Source organism: Lolium rigidum, chromosome 4 (assembly GCF_022539505.1).
Source record: "Lolium rigidum isolate FL_2022 chromosome 4, APGP_CSIRO_Lrig_0.1, whole genome shotgun sequence".
In the NCBI taxonomy this organism is placed as follows: domain Eukaryota; kingdom Viridiplantae; phylum Streptophyta; class Magnoliopsida; order Poales; family Poaceae; genus Lolium; species Lolium rigidum.
In genome coordinates, this window is record NC_061511.1 from 282078699 (window position 1) to 282102921 (window position 24223).

At 49.8% G+C, this 24223-nt stretch overlaps 1 pseudogene; it reads left to right on the plus strand.

Moving 5' to 3' along the window:
• The window catches only part of LOC124648868, a 38384-nt pseudogene extending 15668 nt beyond the window's left edge, over positions 1–22716 (plus strand).
• Positions 22717–24223: the final 1507 nt, after the last annotated feature.

The following is a 24223-nucleotide window of genomic DNA, read 5'->3' on the forward strand; positions in this document are numbered from 1 at the left end:
GCGCCGCCATCGTAGCCTACTCCATCCCGCGCGCCGACGTGCATCGGCGAACGGGAGAGCAGGTCTCCGGAACCACTCGTCCTTGCGATCCTGTACGGGAGAGGGCGAATTAGGTTTTGGGAAGCGCTCGCGCGATCGCTCCAGCTTCTTCATCACGGGTCGCCTTCCGTCCAAGTCGGGCGGTGCTGCCTACCGTCGTCTTCAACGCCGTCTACTTCGACCCGTCGTCCCTGTCGTCAACAACGTTACTGCTGCGACATCAAAACGTGCGACGTGGGCGTGGCCCACGTTGCCTAGGGTTTCCCGAGCCTATATAATCTCTTGCCCGGCTACCGCAGAAACATATCTAATACACGAGTTAGGGTTTCCACCTCTCTCGCTTGCGCCGCCATCGTAGCCTACTCCATCCCGCGCGCCGACGTGCATCGGCGAACGGGAGAGCAGGGTCTCCGGAACCACTCGTCCTTGCGATCCCGTACGGGAGAGGGCGAAGTAGGTTTTGGGAAGCGCTCGCGCGATCGCTCCAGCTTCTTCATCACGGGTCGCCTTCCGTCCAAGTCGGGCGGTGCTGCCTACCGTCGTCTTCAACGCCGTCTACTTCGACCCGTCGTCCCCGTCGTCAACAACGTTACCGCCGCGACATCAAAACGTGCGACGTGGGCGTGGCCCACGTTGCCTAGGGTTTCCCGAGCCTATATAATCTCTTGCCCGGCTACCGCGAAACATATCTAATACACGAGTTAGGGTTTCCACCTCTCTCTCGCTTGCGCCGCCATCGTAGCCTACTCCATCCCGCGCGCCGACGTGCATCGGCGAACGGGAGAGCAGGTCTCCGGAACCACTCGTCCTTGCGATCCCGTACGGGAGAGGGCGAATTAGGTTTTTGGGAAGCGCTCCGCGCGATCGCTCCAGTTCTTCATCACGGGTCGCCTTCCGTCCAAGTCGGGCGGTGCTGCCTACCGTCGTCTTCAACGCCGTCTACTTCGACCCGTCGTCCCTGTCGTCAACAACGTTACTGCTGCGACATCAAAATGTGCGACGTGGGCGTGGCCCACGTTGCCTAGGGTTTCCCGAGCCTATATAATCTCTTGCCCGGCTACCGCAGAAACATATCTAATACACGAGTTAGGGTTTCCACCTCTCTCGCTTGCGCCGCCATCGTAGCCTACTCCATCCCGCGCGCCGACGTGCATCGGCGAACGGGAGAGCAGGTCTCCGGAACCACTCGTCCTTGCGATCCCGTACGGGAGAGGGCGAATTGGGTTTTTGGGAAGCGCCCGCGCGATCGCTCCCGAGTTCTTCATCACGGGTCGCCTTCCGTCCAAGTCGGGCGGTGCTGCCTACCGTCGTCTTCAACGCCGTCTACTTCGACCCGTCGTCCCTCGTCGTCAACAACGTTACCGCTGCGACATCAAAACGTGCGACGTGGGCGTGGCCCACGTTGCCTAGGGTTTCCCGAGCCTATATAATCTCTTGCCCGGCTACCGCGTAAACATATCTAATACACGAGTTAGGGTTTCCACCTCTCTCGCTGCGCCGCCATCGTAGCCTACTCCATCCCGCGCGCCGATGCATCGGCGAACGGGAGAGGCGGGTCTCTCGGAACCACTCGTCCTTGCGATCTCGTACGGGGAGAGGGCGAGTAGGTTTTTGGGAAGCGCTCGCGCGACCGCTCCCGGTTCTTCATCACGGGTCGCCTTCCGTCCAAGTCGGGCGGTGCTGCCTACCGTCGTCTTCAACGCCGTCTCGCTTCGACCCGTCGTCCCCGTCGTCAACAACGTTCATCGCCGCGACATCAAAACGTGCGACGTGGGCGTGGCCCACGTTGCCTAGGGTTTCCCGAGCCTATATAATCTCTTGCCCGGCTACCGCGAGAAACATATCTAATACACGAGTTAGGGTTTCCACCTCTCTCTCGCTTGCGCCGCCATCGTAGCCTACTCCATCCCGCGCGCCGACGTGCATCGGCGAACGGGAGAGCAGGTCTCCGGAACCACTCGTCCCTGCGATCCTGCACGGGAGAGGGCGAATTAGGTTTTTGGGAAGCGCTCGCGCGATCGCTCCAGCTTCTTCATCACGGGTCGCCTTCCGTCCAAGCTCGAGCGGTGCTGCCTACCGTCGTCTTCAACGCCGTCTACTTCGACCCGTCGTCCCTGTCGTCAACAACGTTACTGGCTGCGACATCAAAACGTGCGACGTGGGCGTGGCCCACGTTGCCTAGGGTTTCCCGAGCCTATATAATCTCTTGCCCGGCTACCGCGGGAAACATATCTAATACACGAGTTAGGGTTTCCACCTCTCTCTCGCTTGCGCCGCCATCGTAGCCTACTCCATCCCGCGCGCCGACGTGCATCGGCGAACGGGAGAGCAGGTCTCCGGAACCACTCGTCCTTGCGATCCTGTACGGGAGAGGGCGAATTAGGTTTTTGGGAAGCGCTCTGCGCGACTGCTCCAGTTCTTCATCACGGGTCGCCTTCCGTCCAAGTCGGGCGGTGCTGCCTACCGTCGTCTTCAACGCCGTCTACTTCGACCCGTCGTCCCTGTCGTCAACAACGTTACTGCTGCGACATCAAAACGTGCGACGTGGGCGTGGCCCACGTTGCCTAGGGTTTCCTCGAGCCTATATAATCTCTTGCCCGGCTACCGCGGAAACATATCTAATACACGAGTTAGGGTTTCCACCTCTCTCTCGCTTGCGCCGCCATCGTAGCCTACTCCATCCCGCGCGCCGACGTGCATCGGCGAACGGGAGAGCGGGTCTCCGGGAACCACTCGTCCTTGCGATCCCGTACGGGAGAGGGCGAATTAGGGTTTTTGGGAAGCGCTCGCGCGACCGCCTCCGGTTCTTCATCACGGGTCGCCTTCCGTCCAAGTCGGGCGGTGCTGCCTACCGCGTCGCCTTCAACGCCGTCTACTTCGACCCGTCGTCCCCGTGCGTCAACAACGTTATCGCTAGCGACATCAAAACGTGCGACGTGGGCGTGGCCCACGTTGCCTAGGGTTTCCCGAGCCTATATAATCTCTTGCCCGGCTACGCGGAAACATATCTAATACACGAGTTAGGGTTTCCACCTCTCTCTGCTTGCGCCGCCATCGTAGCCTACTCCATCCCGCGCGCCGACGTGCATCGGCGAACGGGAGAGCGAGTCTCCGGAACCACTCGTCCTTGCGATCCTGTGACGGGGAGAGGGCGAATTAGGTTTTTGGGAAGCGCCCGCGCGGCCGCTCCGGTTCTTCATCACGGGTCGCCTTCCGTCCAGAGTCGGGCGGTGCTGCCTACCGTCGTCGTCTTCAACGCCGTCTACGTCAGACCCGTCGTCCCCCGTCGTCAACAACGTTACGCTGCGACATCAAAACGTGCGACGTGGGCGTGCCCCACGTTGCCTAGGGTTTCCCGAGCCTATATAATCTCTTGCCCGGCTACCGCAGAAACATATCTAATACACGAGTTAGGGTTTCCACCTCTCTCTGCTTGCGCCGCCATCGTAGCCTACTCCATCCCGCGCGCCGACGTGCATCGGCGAACGGGAGGCAGGTCTCCGGAACCACTCGTCCTTGCGATCCTGTACGGGAGAGGGCGAATTAGGTTTTTGGGAAGCGCTCGCGCGACTCGCTCCGAGTTCTTCATCACGGGTCGCCTTCCGTCCAAGTCGGGCGGTGCTGCCTACCGTCGTCTTCAACGCCGTCTACTTCGACCCGTCGTCCCCGTCGTCAACAACGTTACTGCTGCGACATCAAAACGTGCGACGTGGGCGTGGCCCACGTTGCCTAGGGTTTCCCGAGCCTATATAATCTCTTGCCCGGCTACCGCAGAAACATATCTAATACACGAGTTAGGGTTTCCACCTCTCTCTGCTTGCGCCGCCATCGTAGCCTACTCCATCCCGCGCGCCGACGTGCATCGGCGAACGGGAGAGCAGGTCTCCGGAACCACTCGTCCTTGCGATCCTGTACGGGAGAGGGCGAATTAGGTTTTTGGGAAGCGCTCCGCGCGACTGCTCCAGTTCTTCATCACGGGTCGCCTTCCGTCCAAGTCGGGCGGTGCTGCCTACCGTCGTCTTCAACGCCGTCTACTTAGACCCGTCGTCCCTGTCGTCAACAACGTTACTGCTGCGACATCAAAACGTGCGACGTGGGCGTGGCCCACGTTGCCTAGGGTTTCCCGAGCCTATATAATCTCTTGCCCGGCTACCGCAGAAACATATCTAATACACGAGTTAGGGTTTCCACCTCTCTCTGCTTGCGCCGCCATCGTAGCCTACTCCATCCCGCGCGCCGACGTGCATCGGCGAACGGGAGAGCGGGTCTCCGGAACCACTCGTCCTTGCGATCACGTACGGGAGAGGGCGAATTAGGCTTTGGGAAGCGCTCGCGCGGCCGCTCCGATTCTTCATCACGGGTCGCCTTCCGTCCAAGTCGGGCGGTGCGCCTACTCGTCGTCTTCAACGCCATCTACTTCGACCCGTCGTCCCTGTCGTCAACAACGTTACTTGCTGCGACATCAAAGCGTGCGACGTGGGCGTGGCCCACGTTGCCTAGGGTTTCCCGAGCCTATATAATCTCTTGCCCGGCTACCGCGAGAAACATATCTAATACACGAGTTAGGGTTTCCACCTCTCTCTCGCTTGCGCCGCCATCGTAGCCTACTCCATCCCGCACGCCGAGCGTGCATCGGCGAACGGGAGAGCAGGTCTCCGGAACCACTGCGTCCCTGCGATCCCGTACGGGAGAGGGCGAGTTAGGTTTTGGGAAGCGCTCGCGCGGCCGCTCCCGATTCTTCATCACGGGTCGCCTTCCGTCCAAGTCGGGCGGTGCTGCCTACCGTCGTCTTCAACGCCGTCTACTTCGACCCGTCGTCCCTGTCGTCAACAACGTTACTGCTGCGACATCAAAACGTGCGACGTGGGCGTGGCCCACGTTGCCTAGGGTTTCCCGAGCCTATATAATCTCTTGCCCGGCTACGCAGAAACATATCTAATACACGAGTTAGGGTTTCCACCTCTCTCTGCTTGCGCCGCCATCGTAGCCTACTCCATCCCGCGCGCCGACGTGCATCGGCGAACGGGAGAGCGGGTCTCCGGAACCACTCGTCCTTGCGATCCCGTACGGGAGAGGGCGAGGTGGGTTTTGGGAAGCGCTGCGCGGCTCGCTCCGATTCTTCATCACGGGTCGCCTTCGGTCCAGAGTCGGGCGGTGCTGCCTACCGTCGTCTTTCAACGCCGTCTACTTCGACCCGTCGTCCCCTGTCGTCAACAACGTTGCTCGCTGCGACATCAAAACGTGCGACGTGGGCGTGGCCCACGTTGCCTAGGGTTTCCCCGAGCCTATATAATCTCTTGCCCGGCTACGCGAGAAACATATCTAATACACGAGTTAGGGTTTCCACCTCTCTCGCTTGCGCCGCCATCTTAGCCTACTCCATCCGCGCGCCGACGTGCATCGGCGAACGGGAGAGCGGGTCTCCGGAACCACTCGTCCTTGCGATCCTGTACGGGAGAGGGCGAGTGGGTTTTTGGGAAGCGCTCGCGCGGCTTGCTCCGGTTCTTCATCACGGGTCGCCTTCCGTCCAAGTCGGGCGGTGCTGCCTACCGTCGTCTTCAACGCCGGTCTACTTCGACCCGTCGTCCCCGTCGTCAACAACGTTACTGCTGCGACATCAAAACGTGCGACGTGGGCGTGGCCCACGTTGCCTAGGGGTCTCCCGAGCCTATATAATCTCTTGCCGGCTACCGCGAGAAACATATCTAATACACGAGTTAGGGTTTCCACCTCTCTCTGCTGCGCCGCCATCGTAGCCTACTCCATCCCGCGCGCCGACGTGCATCGGCGAACGGAGAGCGGTCTCCGGAACCACTCGTCCTTGCGATCCTATGCGGGAGAGGGCGAGCTGGGTTTTGGGAAGCGCTCCGCGCGGCCCGCTCCAGATTCTTCATCACGGGTCGCCTTCCGTCCAAGTCGGGCGGTGCTCGCCTACCGTCGTCTTCAACGCGGTCTACTTCGACCCGTCGTCCCGTCGTCAACAACGTTACTGGCTGCGACATCAAAGCGTGCGACGTGGGCGTGGCCCACGTTGCCCTAGGGTTTCCCGAGCCTATATAATCTCTTGCCCGGCTACCGCAGTAAACATATCTAATACACGAGTTAGGGTTTCCACCTCTCTCGCTTGCGCCGCCATCGTAGCCTACTCCATCCCGCGCGCCGACGTGCATCGGCGAACGGGAGAGCGAGTGTCTCCGGAACCACTCGTCCTTGCGATCCTGTACGGGAGAGGGCGAATTAGGTTTTTGGGAAGCGCTGCGCGCGGCCGCTCCGGTTCTTCATCACGGGTCGCCTTCGAGTCCAAGTCGGGCGGTGCTGCCTACCGTCGTCTTCAACGCCGTCTACTTCGACCCGTCGTCCTGTCCGTCAACAACGTTACTCGCTGCGACATCAAAACGTGCGACGTGGGCGTGGCCCACGTTGCCTAGGGTTTCCCGAGCCTATATAATCTCTTGCCCGGCTACCGCGAGAAACATATCTAATACACGAGTTAGGGTTTCCACCTCTCTGCGCTTGCGCCGCCATCGTAGCCTACTCCATCCCGCGCGCCAGACGTGCATCGGCGAACGGGAGAGCAGGTCTCCGGAACCACTCGTCCTTGCGATCTGTACGGGAGAGGGCGAAATAGGTTTTTGGGAAGCGCTGCGCGCGTCGCTCCGATTCTTCATCACGGGTCGCCTTCAGTCCAAGTCGGGCGGTGCTGCCTACCGTCGTCTTCAACGCCGTCTACTTCGACCCGTCGTCCCTGGTCGCCAACAACGTTCTTCGCTGCGACATCAAAACGTGCGGCGTGGGCGTGGCCCACGTTGCCTAGGGTTTCCCGAGCCTATATAATCTCTTGCCCGGCTACCGCGAGAAACATATCTAATACACGAGTTAGGGTTTCCACCTCTCTCTCGCTTGCGCCGCCACGTCGCAGCCTACTCCATCCCGCGCGCCGACGTGCATCGGCGAACGCGGAGAGCAGGTCTCCGGAACCACTCGTCCTTGCGATCCTGTGCGGGAGAGGGCGGATTGGGTTTTTGGGAAGCGCTGCACGCGGCCGCTCCGATTCTTCATCACGGGTCGCCTTCGGGTCCAAGTCGGGCGGTGCGCCTACCCGTCGTCTTCAACGCCGAGTCTACTTCGACCCGTCGTCCACCGTCGTCAACAACGTTGCTGGCTGCGAGCATCAAAACGTGCGGCGTGGGCGTGGCCCACGTTGCCTAGGGTTTCCCGAGCCTATATAATCTCTTGCCGGGATACCGCGAGAAACATATCTAATACACGAGTTAGGGTTTCCACCTCTCTCTGCGCTTGCGCCGCCATCGTAGCCTACTCCATCCCGCGCGCCGACGTGCATCGGCGAACGGGAGAGCAGGTCTCCGGAACCACTCTGTCCTTGCGATCCTGTACGGGAGAGGGCGGATTGGGTTTTTGGGAAGCGCTGCAACGCGGCCTGCCCGATTCTTCATCACGGGTCGCCTTCGGTCCAAGTCGGGCGGTGCTGCCTACCGTCGTCTTCAACGCCGTCTACTTCGACCCGTCGTCCCCGTCGTCAACAACGTTACTCGCTGCGACATCATACTGCTACACCTCCACCGCCACCACCACCGGATCGGTACGTGCGACATATCTCGATCTCGTTTAGCAATGGATGCTTTATCTTGTTTGTCGTTGGCATACTCATGTTGATTAATGCATCTAGTATGTTCGAGTTTCACATGTTAGTAGTTGTTGTCATCATGTTTTATATTACCGGAATTAATCATGGAAATTGTGCCTAATTATCCAACAATCCAAAAACCTAATTGTAGGCAATTTCTGAGTTAACAATGGCTGGTTTTCCGATGCACCGAGGCCGGATAAGTTTACCGGTGTGCACTTTAAGAGGTGGCGGTATAAGGCCATGCTCTGGCTTACTCATCCGAAAGTGTTCGATGTTAGCGATGGTTCACCCGAAGGAACTATATCTGACCAAGATCGAGAACAAGTTCAAGGAAAACAATACTCTCTTCGTCGGATGCGTTCTAAGTATTCTTCGCTGATCGTACGTGTGATGTGTACATGCACTTAACGGATGGTAAAGAGCTCCGGGATGCACTTCGAATGCAAAGTTCGGTGCAACCGATGCGGAGCGATGAACTTGTACATCATGGAGAGCTTCCATGACATCGGGATGGTTAACAACCGTTCCGTAGTCGGAACAAGCTCATGAGATACGGTGCATTGCGAAAGAGCTTGAACTCCTTAAGTGTGCCTTACCCGACAAGTTTGTGGCTGGATGCATCATCGCTAAGTTGCCCCCTTCATGGAGGAACTTTGCCACAACTCTCAAACACAAGAGACAGGAGATATCGGTTGAAAATCTGATAGCATCTCTTGATGTTGAGGAGAAAGCTCGGGCAAAGGATAATGCCGAGAAAGGAGAGGGTCGGTCTAGCGCCAACATGGTGCGAAGAAACCCTACGAGCAAGAACAAGGGAATAACAAGACCTCCTTCAATAAGCCTATGAAGACTACAACCTTCAAGAAGAAGAAGATGATAAACAAAGCGGTACCCGAGCTGCTTTACGTGTGGAGAGGCTGGCCACTTTTCTAAGGATCGTCCGGAGAGGCAGACCGCAAGAAAAAGGCGAGAGCAAGTCAACACGGTGACCGCTAGCAATGTCTGATGGGTACGGTAATCTCTTTCTTGTTCTTTCGGTATTTCAATCTCCATGTTGGTGGATTGATACAGGTGCTAATGTTCATGTGTGTGTCGACATATCCATGTTCACTTCTTACCCGGAGTCGCCGGGATTCTTCCGTCTTGATGGGGAATGGAGTCACATGCTTACGTTCGTGGTGTTGGCACGGTAGATCCGAAGTTCACTTCGGGGAAGATCGTGCGAGCGAGGAACGTGCAACATGTCCCTACTAAGAACAAGAATCTCGTTAGCGGCTCCCTTCTATGCGAGAGATGGGTTTAAGGTTGTTTTAGAGTCGAATAAAGTAGTTGTTTCCAAGTTTGGACAATTTATTGGTAAAGGCTATGAGTGCGGAGGTTTGTTCAGCTTTTCGCTTCCGATTTCGAGTAATAAGTCTGTGAACCATATTTGTGGCAATGTTAGTGATGATACCGGTGTTTGGCATTCTCGTTTATGTCACATTAATTTTGGTTTAATGTCTCGGCTATCCAGTTTAAGTTTAATTCGAATTTCACCATTGCCAAAGGTTCTAAGTGCCATAGTTGTGTGCAATCAAAGCAACCTCGGAAGCCTCACAAGGCGGCCGAGGAGAGAAACTTGGCACCTCTAGAACTCATACATTCTCGATCTATGCGAGATGAATGGTGTGTTGACAAAAGGTGGAAAGAGATATTTCATGACATTGATTGATGATGCGACTAGATTCTGCTATGTTTATTTGTTGCGAACTAAAGATGAAGCTTTAGACTACTTTAAAATTTATAAGGCCGAAGTTGAAAATCAACTAGAGAGAAAGATCAAGCGTCTTAGGTCGGATCGTGGTGACGAATATTTTCCTAAAATCTTTGATGAATTCTGTGAGGAACATGGAATTATTCATGAGAGGACGCCTCCCTATTCACCCCAATCAAACGGGGTTGCCGAGAGGAAAAACCGCACGGTCGACTGACTTGGTGAATTCCATGTTAGCCACTTCTTTGGTTTATCTAAGGCATGGTGGGGGGAGGCTTTATTGACTTCATGTCATGTCCTGAATAGAGTTCCTAACAAGAATAAAGATAAAACCCCTTACGAGGAGTGGAGCTTGGAAGAAAACCATCACTTTCGTATTTGCGCACATGGGGATGTTTGGCGAAAGTCAATATTCCAATCACTAAGAAACGCAAACTCGGACCAAAGACAGTGGATTGTATCTTTCTAGGTTATGCTCCTCGGAGTGTAGGATATAGATTTTTAGTAGTTCAATCCGAGGTACCTGATATGCATGTTGATACTATTATGGAATCTCGTGATGCAACATTTTTTGAGAATATGTTTCCTATGAAAGATATGCATAGCATTGCTAGAATTTCTACTGAGATAATTCTCGAGTCTAGTACATCTAATGAGTATTTTGAACAATCACATGAGAATGTTACTGAGAAGGATGACAATGAAGTTCCTAAACGGAGCAAGAGACGAAGGATTGAAAAATCTTTTGGTGATGATTTCATTGTGTACCTTGTGGATGATACTCCCACGTCCATTGCAGAGGCATATGCATCTCCAGATGCAGATGACTGGAAAAGAAGACTGTCCATAATGAGATGGACTCGATTCTTTCTAATGGAACTTGGGAGCTATCGTAACGACTCCCATGGATGCAAGCTCGTGGGCGCAAATGGAGTGTTCAAGAAGAAGCTAAGACTCGATGGTACTATTGAGAAGTACAAGGCGCGGCTTGTAGCTAAAGGCTACACACGAGAGAGAAGGCGAAGATTACTTCGACACCTATTCACCTGTCGCTAGACTTACCACCATTCGAGTACTACTTGTCCATGGCTGCCTCCTATGGTCTTATCATTCATCAAATGGACGTAAAGACAGACTTTTCTTAATGGAGAGTTGGAAGAGGAAATCTATATGGATCAGCCTGACGGGGTTGTAGTAAAAGGTGAAGAAAGAAAGGTGTGCAAGTTGCTGAAATCTTTATATGGCCTGAAACAAGCACCTAAGCAATGGCATGAGAAGTTTGACGGAACTTTGACTTCTGTAGGCTTTGTTGTCAATGAGGTCGACAAGTGCGTTTACTATCGCCATGGTGGGGGCGAAGGTGTTATACTATGTTTGTATGTGGATGATATTCTGATCTTTGGTACAAACATGAAAGTAATACACGAGGTTAAGTCTTTCTTGTCAAAGAGCTTTGATATGAAAGATGCGGGAGAAGGCTGATGTGATTACGAACATCAAGCTTATTAAGAACGAGAGTGGGATTACTCTAACACAATCCCATTATGTTGAGAAGATCTTGAGCCGTTTCGGCTATATTGATAGCAAGTCTTCTCCAACACCTTATGATCCCGAGTATGACATTACGCAAGAACCGGAGGATTGCCGTAGATCAGCCGAGATACTCTCGGATTGTTGGCTCACTCATGTACTTAGCGAGCGCGACTAGACCGGACATCTCTTTTCTTTGTTAGCAAGTTGAGTAGGTTCATGTCAAACCCGGGTACTGATCATTGGAATGCACTTGATAGGGTCATGCGCTACCTATGTGGTACAATGAGTTATGGGATTCACTATTCAGGGCACCCGAGCTGTGCTTGAAGGATATAGTGATTCGAATTGGATCTCGGATGTAGCTGATCGTACGCCACAAGTGGGTATGTATTTACCTTTGGAGGTGGCGCGATGTCATGGAGATCTTGTAAGCAAACCATATTGACGAGGTCAACTATGGAAGCGGAACTTACTTGCTTTAGACACAACCATTGTTGAATCGGAATGGTTGCGTGAGCTCTTGATGGACTTGCCCGTGGTTGAAAAACCTGTTCCGGCAATCCTTTTGAATTGTGACAATCAAACTGTAATTGTCAAAGTGAACAATTCTAAGGATAACGCGAAGTCATCAAGACACGTCAAGAGACGTTTGAAGTCTGTCGGGAAATTGCGAAACTCCGGAGTAATAAGCTGTTACATATATTCAAACCGACAAAAACACTGGCAGATCCCTTTACAAAGGGACTATCACGTAATGTGATAGAGAGTGCATCGAGGGAGATGGGTTTGAGACCCGTTGATGTTACGCCATAGTGGTAACCCAACCTTTGTGATCGGAGATCCCGTGAATTAGGACACGGGAAGAACAAACTAGTGGTTTAATTGAGGAGAGTATTATGTAACCCTCTCTATGTGAAGATGCACAACTCTCAATTGCTGTAAGGCAGATTGGCAACAAGCCTTAATGTGTTTATGTTGGCTATATTAGCAAAGATGCTGTCCTACAGAGCATTCTTGAAATAACACACCTATATGAGTCTGATTGTTAAACGTCGCAATCTATGAGATTTGGGTGATCTCTAGTAAACTCATGAAGAGACCACGAAGTATGACGCATATGCTTCACCCGCGGGGGAGGCTACTGGCAGCCATGTACTGGTTATGACTTTGAGTGAAACCCTGTTCACGCAAAACTTGCAATTCAAGGCTTAGTCCATTGTTCAAGTGTGAATGGATGTAGCTTAAGGTTCTAGGCGGAAGTTCAACTTAACGAGTCTCCGCTGAAACACTGGTATATAAAACAAGCAGTGAGTATTGGTAAATCTCTAAATGGGGATTTGAGATCTGGTGGGGGATTGTTGAAATATTGGGCCCACATTTGGTGGCCCATACTAGATTTCAGATTTTCCCTATAAATCTCAAAGCCCACTTAGTGGCAGCCTTGTGAGTTTGAGCCCAAGTTGGTGGCAGCTCACTAGGGAGTGGCAAGAGGTGGGAAGTTTAGTCCCACATGGAAAGTTGGGAGGAAGTTAGACCACCTTATAAGGTGGGTTGTTCCACCACTAGTAAGTGAGTGATAAAAGGAGTGCTACACGCGCGCGCTCCTCCTCCTCGCTCGCTCGTCTCGACTCGACTCGACACGACACGTCACGACGCGCGCGCCGCGCTCGTGGTGAGTGGATTGAACCTCGAGCCGAGACTTTCCTTACTTTTTGCAGCTCAGGGAAAACGAACGAGTCCTAGACCGGACGCGTCGCAGTTAGTCGGTTTGGGTCGCTCCCGGATCGTGGGCTATCTGTAACCGACTCGAAACGTGCGACGTGGGCGTGGCCCACGTTGCCTAGGGTTTCCCGAGCCTATATAATCTCTTGCCCGGCTACCGCAGAAACATATCTAATACACGAGTTAGGGTTTCCACCTCTCTCTGCTTGCGCCGCCATCGTAGCCTACTCCATCCCGCGCGCCGACGTGCATCGGCGAACGGGAGAGCGAGTCTCCGGAACCACTCGTCCTTGCGATCCCGTACGGGAGAGGGCGAATTAGGTTTTGGGAAGCGCTCGCGCGACCGCTTCCAGATTCTTCATCACGGGTCGCCTTCCGTCCAAGTCGGGCGGTGCTGCCTACCGTCGTCTTCAACGCCGTCTACTTCGACCCGTCGTCCCTGTCGTCAACAACGTTACTGCTGCGACATCATCTGCTACACCTCCACCGCCACCACCACCAGATCGGTACGTGCGACATATCTCGATCTGTTTAGCAATGGATGCTTTACTGTTTGTGCTGCTGCTACTCATGTTGATTAATGCATCTAGTATGTTCGAGTTTCACATGTTAGTAGTTGTTGTCATCATGTTTTATATTCTGGAATTAATCATGGAAATTGTGCCTAATTATCCAACACCTATATCGACACTGCTAACTCGTGCTACGACAGTGGTGACAAGCACTAGTACAAGATCGCTACTTACAGTTAGTCTCTCGAGTCGGTTTGTCCCAAGTCTTTACAAAGCTGCATTTGCTTAAAGACCTCAGATGATCAAGATGATCAAGATTATACGACTATCTCTATGACTCTTAGAGCCGGTTCAGAACAGCCGTTGTCTCTAAAAATTGTCGGTCCAGAGCCGGTCATGATAGATATCCCTTAGACGGTTATGAATTAGGACCACCTCTAAGAGTTGATGTACTTAGACGGTCGTGAATAGTAACCATCAATTTCAGGCAAATCTGAAAATAGGCACACCCACGAGTTCGAGCGACGGCAGTACGGTAACCACCGGCAGCTATTCCTCTAGATTCTCGAATCATTCGTAGACTCTTCATACGATGAAGTAGAGTGCGCTTCTACATTTCCTTCTACCAAGTATGTTCCCCATATTTATGTGAGATTTGTTCCTCTGGATTTTTCCCATTTCGTTTAGAATTTTTTCAGTTCCCGTTTGTCTGATTTCCCTCTCTATCTTCTTCTGATTCGACGTCTTTCTTATATTTCAGTGATGGAGATATGCCGTTCCTGCAACCAGCCACTGGTAAACTATCATCATCCAAAGAGGAAGGCGGATTCGTTCAACATCGTCATGACCCACGCAAACTTCGAGAACGACGTGGTGTGTAATTTGATCATAACCAGTGCCCAAGTTTCACTAGTATGTGTGATTTAGATCTTATTTATTCTAGTGACTTAGCTTAACCTACTAATCCATTCAAGGAACCCTGGTTGCTCGATTTAGTGGCTATGTTCATCAATTTGAGATGTGTTAGTAAAAGTATTCTTCAGTTCGATACTCTAGGTATTTTAGTTTATTTAGATCATTCTTAAGCTCCAAACGCTTATTTTACCCTCATTGATTACTTGTTAAACTTCAATGCTTTACATGGTAAGTGATAGATGCTATTTGGCATCTCTACTGTGCTTCAGTTTGTTCAGCTCATTGTCCTGCGCCTATTAACATGTATGTGTGCTAGTGGTATTTTTATTACTAGGTGCAAATCATTTTATGGGATATTAACAATTCTACGGTGCCATAGAGTTGCACAGTTTTATCCATCCATGTTGATAAAATACTTTCTCGTTATTTTTAAGGGTTAGATGGCTTTGTTTTTGCTTATATTTGTGCCCTAGCTTATTTTGTTTGAGTGCTTGATTGTTTGTGCTGCTTTTCAAAGATGTGTTGCAAGCTTTTAGTACTTTTAAGTACTCGTTAAATTTACTAGTTGCTTTAGAGGGTTGGATATGTTGTTGATCTTTATGATCAAAATATTATAATAAATATAATCTCTACAATAGCTAGATAGGTTGTAGAAATTTCTATGGCTCTATTTCTATTTGATCATATCCAGTGCCCTACCCATATTAGTTAGGATATTATTGCATTATTATAAATTATGCTTATGTAGTGAATTCATGTTTCTTTTCTTTAGTGTTAATTTGTTAGTTGTCCAACTCCAAATTTATATATTATTTCAATTCATTTTGCTTTGATAGTTAGGATATTATTGTGTTAAATATGTTGGAATTTTGGCCCATTTTGGATCAGCACAATAAATTCTAGAAATTCTTAATAAATCCTAGAGTCCCACTTGGCCCATTCATACATGGAAGGGGGTGGAACAAAAGTTTAGTCCCACATTACTAGTTGAAGAAGAGTTGGAGCAGCTTATAATGGGAGCTCTTCATACCACTTGTAAGGGATAAATAATAGGAGGAAATAGGAGCTGACCACACGCACGCTCCTCCTTCGACGACGCTGCCGCTCGCTCGCCTCGTCACGACATGACACGTCGCGCCGCGGGTTGCGGGAATGCCTCGAGCCTCTCTCTCTTTCTTTTTTCCACACATGAACGGGTATATGAATAGTTCATCTTCGGCTGCTGCCTGTTCGGTTCACCTCCCTGACCCTTTGTTTCATCTCCTCGCGTGGCTTGTTCGGCTCCTCTCTCCGTGCCTAGAAAAGAGAGGTCGCTTCTCTCTAGAGACACACTACGAGACACAACACCATATGCGCCTACCACTCGGTTCTAGAGCTTTGCGCCGCCGCTCAAGACTTCTCCATCCCGTCTACTGGCGTGCACCGCTGGACGGGACAACAGGCCTCCGGAACCCCGTCTCTTGTGATCATGTACTGGAGAGAGGCGATAAGATTTTTGGGGAGCGCTCTGGCGCGACTGCTGGCTTCGACATCGAGATGGAGGCTGACATTACGAAGTGAGTAAATAGGTAGAGATTGCTTCATGAGGATGAATTTTTCCATATGTCTGAACTCCAGTACTTTGTTACAAGGCTCCATGGAATTTACATATCTAACAACATCTTTGGGAGTTATTAACTATTTTATGAGAGTATTACTTACGTGTTTACTAATGTGTTTTACTTAATTCTTCATTTCAGGTCATGCCGTCAAGCTTTACACATGGTTACCAGATCTTACGCACATGCACAACTCTGTTTCTAACCTATGGTATGGATGCACCAATTAATGGGCAGTATACTATCCTTCATGGCAACCTCAACGAGATAGATTTCAACAACGGATGGACCAACTTCTATGAGATTGTTCACTGGTTGCTATGAGGGTGAAAATGAGGGAAGAATACATTGACTTGTTTGTAGCGAAGATTAACTCAATACCCCTCCAAGAGTTTATGAAGAAAAATGCTTTTGTCTCTAGCTACTAGCTAGATCTAACTTACGACCATGCTTAATGTTGGACACTGTGAAGACTATGTTTAATGTTGAGCACTCTGAACTATGTTTGTAATGTAATTTGAATATATCATTGCAGCTGGTTCCGAATCTTAATCCTTTGAGGAATATCATGTTTAATCTATTGATGTATGAACCTCTTTTTACATTTCTACCTTGTTTGCTAGTGAATGCAACCTAACCTAGTTCATATAGTACGTCAAAATCCTACTTGCTACTCTGATATGTTCCCTCTTCGTCCCTAAAGAACATAGGCACACTCTAAAGAATAGGCGAAAACAAAGGCACACTCTAAAGACAGGAGTGATGACCGTCCAAGTGATGTCTAACGCACAAGATTTACTCACGGTAGAGACGATTGTAATTCTCGCCCGTCTCTAAAAACAATTTTAATTGAATTTTAAATCAAGCAGACATTTAATTTTTTTAGATTTGCTTCTTATCATATATGCACATTTATTTAACTTTTATATTTCGATCTTCTAGTCAAACTTTAGAGTTTCTTCTAACCTAGAGCATTTGAGTAAACCTAGAATATTCGAATTGTATTATTTTAGCATTTGTTCAACAAAGATTTGTCTAGACTATGGCATTGGAATCACATAACTTAACATATCACTTAATGTTGCTATTTTGATTTTTTAGATTTTATACAGTTTATTTTCTATTTTTCAATTAAATAAATATTTGGCTATTTAGCGGATTTAATTAAAAATTTGAACTAAAGTGTACATGAAAAAATGTTTTTAATGGATGGAAAATTAAAGTTCAAGTACTTCTACAACAACAATATCTCATATCATAAGTTACCATTAAAAATTGAATAGTTTGCTTGAATGAAGTTTGGACGTACACCAGCTATAGTGATTTTAATGAATTATAATTTCTAAAAAAATTCGTATATTATCATAATTGCCAGATAATTACTTCATGTGCCTCAACCATCTTATCCACCTGCTCAAGCAAGATCTGCTCCGCCTTCTTAAGCAAGATTTGATCCACCTGCAGAAGCAAACACTACTCGAGCAGTTCAACCAAGATCTGCACCAGTTGCACAAGTAGTAAGGTTTAAATCTCCCAGGAAGACAACTGCCAATGCATAGGTTGCGCATCAAGTTCTGCATATCTTGGATCATCTGTTGGCGCTAGCACTAGTGCATAAAAGAGAATAGCATCATCTTTAATTTCCAGGTACAAATGCTTCACCACAAGTGACAACTACTAAACCATGTTGTAGTTAAAGCCTTTTGTTGATCATGTATTGAACCTCTTTGTGTCGTGATTATTGGCCATCAATGTGTAATGTTGCAAACATATATTATATGCTGCAACTTGTTTTGTTGATATCTAGGTTGTGCAAAACTTGCAAATTGTGGTTTATGTTTCTATCAACATTGCTAGTTAAAATGGTGTTTAAATTCACTTCTATATTTGTGTTGATATCCAGGTTATGTTTTGTCATATCTGAATTTGTTCTGCACATGCACATGTCCTAATTAAAACGACACTGACACAAATTTAAAATTGCTAGATATTCAAATTTACAGAAACTTGGCACACATAGCATCGAATGAGTACACGTAGCAGTGACAACAGTACACATAGCTTAGAACTTCATTACATTGCAGTGAATTCACACTTCTTCACCAAACAAACAACTCCCCTGCAACTAAACCTAGCACAAATACAATTAAATGAACACCACATTCTGAAAATTTCTCTTCATAGCTGTTATCTTTGCACTCTTCTCTTTCAACTAATCTTGGAGAGCTTGGATGAAAGCATCTCTTCTTTCTTTTTCTTCTGTCCCAGGAGGCATATGTTCTTTCGACCGAGGATTCCCATGTTCTTGAGCTGAAAGCCTGCACACTCACTACACCACATCACTAGAACCCTCGGTAAAGGAGAGAGTGCGTGATTGTGGCGGTGGAGCGAGCGGGTGTGGTGGCAGATTTGGGGGCGGTCTCTGCCACTAGGTTTAGAGCCGAATGAGAAAAAGAGGAAATATGGGTGGGATGGGCCATTTTGGCACTAAGTTTTAGTTTTGGCGCTAAAGTTTTCGGTTCCTGCGAGCCGGCCCATTGCCTGACAGTCTTTGGTCGACATTACTTACGGATCAACTGTTGGATGCCCATACCAACAATTCCGACCGAATGTTCGAGAGTGTGAATTTCCGACCGATTGCATGTTGTTGTGTTTTTTTTTACTTTCTCACCCAACGGTTCGTTACCAGTTTTTTTTACTTTCTCACCCAAAGATTCGTTACCAGTTTTGCTGACCAACATGATTTGGGAATTCAATACCGTGGTGTAGTGATTTCATCAGGCTAATCGTCAAGCAATACGCTCCAAAACTTGGGGAAGTGGAGGATCATGACATTCCACATAACCACAAATTGGCTCCATTCTCAACCAGCACAACTGAAGTAGAGACCGCGAGGAATAAGTAGGCAAAAATTCAAAAAAAAATTAGATGACTATCGCATTGACATAGGCGTAGTACCTCCTGCTTCGGTTCAGACCACTCCACGAGATGCATCTAGGCGCATTTCCTTCCAAAATGCAGTGGCAAAACTTCATCGGCTCGGTGCATTTGTCAGTATAAGGATAACTTCGCATCGCCATAGGGTTCCCCCGGTAGGGCACCAATGACCTTGCTTCCATCGCCCTTCTTCTTCATATTGCACTAGAAGACCACAAACATTCTCAGATCCGTCGCTTGGTTGCCAAATCGCCTCCATCGTTAGAAGGATGAACCCTAACTCCGATTCCCCAATTATATCATCACTCACGTGCACGAAATAGCTCCGTCACGCGATGCAGATAAGTGAATAGCTAACTTGGCCCCACCTCTGGCACAAACTGTAGCCACGTTAGCATTTCCAGCCAAAGACGCCTCGAGGTTCAAATTAGACTAGGATCACTGAATTGAAAGTGCAGATTTAGGGATTGATATCAGGGTTATATTTAGCTAAAGAGTAAATTCCAGTTTTTATCTCATAGTTTGATTTTTTTGACACTAACTACCTCATTTAATATTTTTCATCTGTATTACCCTATTTAACAAAAGTTTTGCCAATTTTCACCCTCTGTAAGATTTTTCAAATGATTTTTCATGTGGGTCTATCGGCACTTTTCCCGGAGTTTTTTCCCGTGACCAAAGAAAGCCTCAACCTGTACGATGTACATAATCACCATTTTGTTGGAGTATGTAATCACCATTTTGCTGGAAATAATGACGACACCAGTGTGTGTCTGAGTTGAGCTAGATTATATCACCGAGTAACATGCGCATTGACTGTGCCGTGTAAGTATATAATCACGTGCACAACTCATTTAATATAATCTTAATGCCTCGCAAGAAACACGAAGAAGCACACATGGTTGCGTGTATATGGCTAATCAATTCTCAGCATCACCTATGCATTGCTTGCTAACTACGAGATTTTAATACAACCAGCAGCTTCATCGGCCAAATGCTCCACTCTAGCATTCAGAAAAGGAATTCACTTAGTTTAGCTCTGAGATAGCCAGCGATCACCTCAATGAGCTGCCATGATCAATTGCTGCCTCAAAGTAGTGTATACGTACGTCTAACAACCTTGCTGACTTGGGCGCGGAAACTGAGCGATGTTGCTTGTCATCGGCCAAACGTTTCACTCAAACATTTAGAAAAGGAACTCCTTAGATTGGCTCTCTGATTTCTAAAAAGGGTAAAAACTGAAATTTTTTTTTGTTAAACGGGTTAATATGGATGAAAAATTGTTAAAAGGGGTAATTGATGTCAAAAATGGTAAAAACTAGAATTTACTCTTAGCTAAATTTTAGAACTTATTTTGGACTTTTTTCAAAGGAGAAAGCACGACGTCGCAACGGGGAAGAAGAGCATCTGTCTGCCTACGAGGCTACGAGCTATACTGCTCCACTAAACTAGCTATGTACGGCCATGTGTGCGCCTGTCGATCGTCAGAATCTAGAACAGTGCTCTTGGTGTTGGATTGATTGAACTTGCATCTCGTTTTCTCCCTCTCTCTCTTCCAAAAAAAGGACTGGGCCAATCTTGGATTTACTGAAGAATGGCGACCTCGATGCGCACTAACAGGCCACGTGAAATCGGCTTAAGCGAGATGGAGCTCGAGATGCGTCATGTGTGCGCGCGTGAGTGATTAGTGAGTGAGGGTGGGTCTTCAGAGTGTAGAATCTTTGACCATCAGTGCTGCCTTGCACGATCAGGTTTCCTTTTAATGTATTTTACTCTGCACATTAATTGGGTGAGGAGGAAAATGGATATCAGCTGTCTCTTTCACCTACTGCCTAATAAGATTAGTCGGGCAGTATCATAGTAATCTCATGCATATGATATGATATTAAATATTATCTTCATAATGCAAAGTATCATGTAGTAATATTATAGATTAATTATATTTAGGGAATTATTTTATAAAATTTCAATAGAAAAGTATCGTACTCCCTGAATCAGAGGGAGTATAAGATTTATTTGGCATTAATTTTCTACTTCCACGATATGGTATCTACTTACGATATCATTTTTTTTTATAAAGGGCATATATTAATACCACGAAGATGCCAATTACACCTAGGCTCTATAACAACGCAATACACTAATAATAGTATGAATGCATATAACCAAAACAAGAAGAAGCCAAAAAGGGGGAAAAGGTCACACTATATCATTCCAGTTCTTGCAACATCAACAACACGAATACCACCAAGACAACAACTGAAGTTCAAATTCTCTAAAACTAATGCCTCCAAGATGGAAACATTACATAAGCATCATCGTTCAATCATAGATCTTAGGTTTTCACCCTAAAGGTTAACGCTCACGAAACAATGCCTTTAAGAAGGCAATTATGTTTCACCCTGAAAAATAAGACTTTCTACTTCTCTTGTGTTGTTTCTCCACTTGCATACCGCTGCTACGAAATTCGAAACACCAAGCAAATTCAACATCGGCGCGAAGTCTCGAACCACCATCACTAGTCCCCAGATATTGACTTTCATGTTATTCTTCGCCTCTAACTTCACCATGGAACAAAAAAGACATGTCCCATTACCTAAAAAAAAAGACATGTCCCATGATGACAATAGAAGCAGAGCTTTGCACCGCTCCCTCCTAAAACCAAACGATCGAAAAAAAATATGGGTGCACATGATCGAATCCCATCCGATCGAGCAATCTCCACGTATAAGTCGTCCAAGGGAGTTCACCAACGGATCCTTCCAGAACTCTACACTCTAGCGAAATCAATGAGGACAAGCATACATCAGATCTTCGTCTTGGCGCGAGAGAAACCCTAGGACCGCCACCTTTATTCGCCGCCATGCCTTGGGCTGCATCAGTGGCGCGCCACCTCCTCCTCAACACCACTCCGTCGGAGTTCCTCAGGCATCGGCCCACCATCCCTCGTAGAACGCCGCCGAGGAGCACCTCTCATGCCCACCGTCTTCGACGGTATCAGCAGCAAGGCAGCTAGAGGTGCAGGAGATTGGGGCTACTAGGGTTTGGAGGGGGAAGGGCCTCTAGGGACGCTCAGGAGGGGAGCGACTCTAGAGAGGCTGACCTGGTGTAAGCAGCTATGATACCACTATGAAGTTTATGGTCTCTTTTATCATTAGTTGATGTAACATGTATTTGTATGCATGTACTACGTGATACTAGCTATAATACCCTCGTGGTGGCTTGTGGGTAGTCTAATAAACTTTTTGGAAACTTGAGTGATTAAGTGTAGATGTTATAATCATTTTAGTACTAGCTGGAACAGGATGAAATCATATCATAGCCAACCAAACGTAATGCTGTCGACAGTGCCTGCCCATCGTGATCGCCATTTAACTGATGAGTTTACTACTTACCATTGAGAGCGAATTATGACACCAGATTTGGGGGGAATCGCTGAACACAATTGAACGCACATAGTAGTGCCAGAACGAGTGCTCTGCAGGAGTGTTACTCCTACTGCTCTGTCACCGTCACGCACAGAAACACAAACGGGAGCAGTAAAACGCTGGCAATGATATCCTCCTGCTGCCGCACTGAAACTCACCTGCTGTACTCTCTCCTCTCTGTCCCCTGCGCACCGTAAAACACGATCTGCAAGTTTTTAACCATGGCAGGGCAGTAAGAAATCCCCCGAGCGAAACGATCTGTCCTTGCAGCTCCAATAATCCATGGCCATGGCCCCTCCTCGTCTCCGGCACCGCCGAGACATCTTTCCGGTGATGTGAGCCGAGAGCCAGCACTTTTGCTCATCCTCCTGCTGTACCGAATGAGCAGTGCATTGCATCTGCTTTAATCCCCCGGAGCCGAGCCATTGCCACTGCCAGTGCCAGTGTCACTGCGTGCTCAATAATAAACGTTACCTCTGCGCACCTCCTCCACGTGCCCGGACGCGCCGTGCCACGCTCCCCGTCGCGCGCGCGCACCGCTCTTGGCTCACGAGTCTACGCCTCCTTGGACCTCGCGCTCATCTCTTCTCCCCGGCCGGCGTCCGCAATGCCGCCGCGGCCGAGGGCGTAGGGCGCGCTGCCGCGGAGGGATGGGGTGCCGGAGCTCGCGGCTGGACGCGGCGGACGTGTCCCCGGTGGCCGCGCTCTGCCGGGAGCGGCGCGACCTGATTTGCGCGGCGGGCGACCGCCGCGCCGCGCTCGCGGCCGCGCACGCCGCCTACTTCCGCGCGCTCCCGCGCGTGGCCGACGCGCTCGCGCGGTTCGCGCACGAGCACCACGCCGCCTCGCCGCCCGGCTCGCCCGTGCTCACGCTGCCCCCCTCCGAGCCGGACGAGCCCGGCGCCAAGAAGCGGAGCGCCTCCAGCTCCACGCCCCACACCGACTCCGGCCACTCCCACCTCCACTTCCACTCCGACTCCTCCGACTCCGATCCCGACGACTACGCCTGCGACGACGAGCCAGGGCACGCGCACGGCCGCGCCGAGATCCCGCCGCCGGCTCAACACCGCCAAATCCCGGAGCCCAGACCCAGCAGGCTCGAAATGCCGTGGGACGGCAGGCCGGAAATGCCGTGGGAGGCGAGGCAGGAGATGCCGTGGGGGCACGGCCCCTCCTACTCCTCCTACCCTTCGTCCTTCCCCAACGTCGCAGTCCCCAGCTACCACTACATGAGGGCCAGCTCCGCGCAGCCCAACACGGTGTACCAAGAACCCTACGGCTACAGCAACTTCGCCACCCCCAGCATGCCGCCGTCCTACTCGGGGTACGACTACGGGTACACCAACCCGATGTACGGCGTCCCGGCGCCTCCGGAGTCTCCGGCTCCGGCGCCGCCGCCGCCGATGCCGGCGGCGGAGGTGTCGCCATGGGATTTCTTCAACCCGTTCGACTCCTACACCCAGGAGATCCCGCACTACAACAACGGAGTAGCTACCAACGGGTCCTTCTCCAGCAGCCCCAATTCCAGCGAGGTCAGGGAGAGGGAAGGGATCCCGGACCTGGAGGAGGAGACGGAGCACGAGTCCATGAGGATGGAGTCGCTCAAGGCGAGGAAGGCCGTCGAGAGCACTGCGTCCAACCGGATCGACAATGTGGATGTCGCTGCCAAGGTGAAGGTGTCCATGGAGCACAAGGAGTGCGAGATCGAGAGCGTGGCCACTTCTTCGGTTCTTGGCTCATCAGGGGACGAGAGCGTGTGTAGCTGTGACTGTGACAATCCCAATGCCAATGCCAATGCTGGGAAAGGAGGGGCCGCACAGGTTGCCGATGATCCAGGGAAGGTGAAGAGGGTAAGCTCTGAGGAGAACTCTTCCATGGTGATCGGTGAGGATGTGGCGCAGCCAAGCTTTGGGACGAGAGATGTTGCAGAGGTTGTGGAGGAGATCAAGGAACAGTTCAACTCGGTGGTCGCCTGCGGAGAGGATGTGGCTAGGATCCTCGAGGTCGGGAGTATTCGGTATAGACCGCGGAACAGAGTCTTGAAATGTGAGTATATTTCTCTCTTCATTTTACTGTAAGTTCATGTTCATTTGCTATGGCACTGCAAGTATATATGCTCTGCATTCCTAACAGTATCA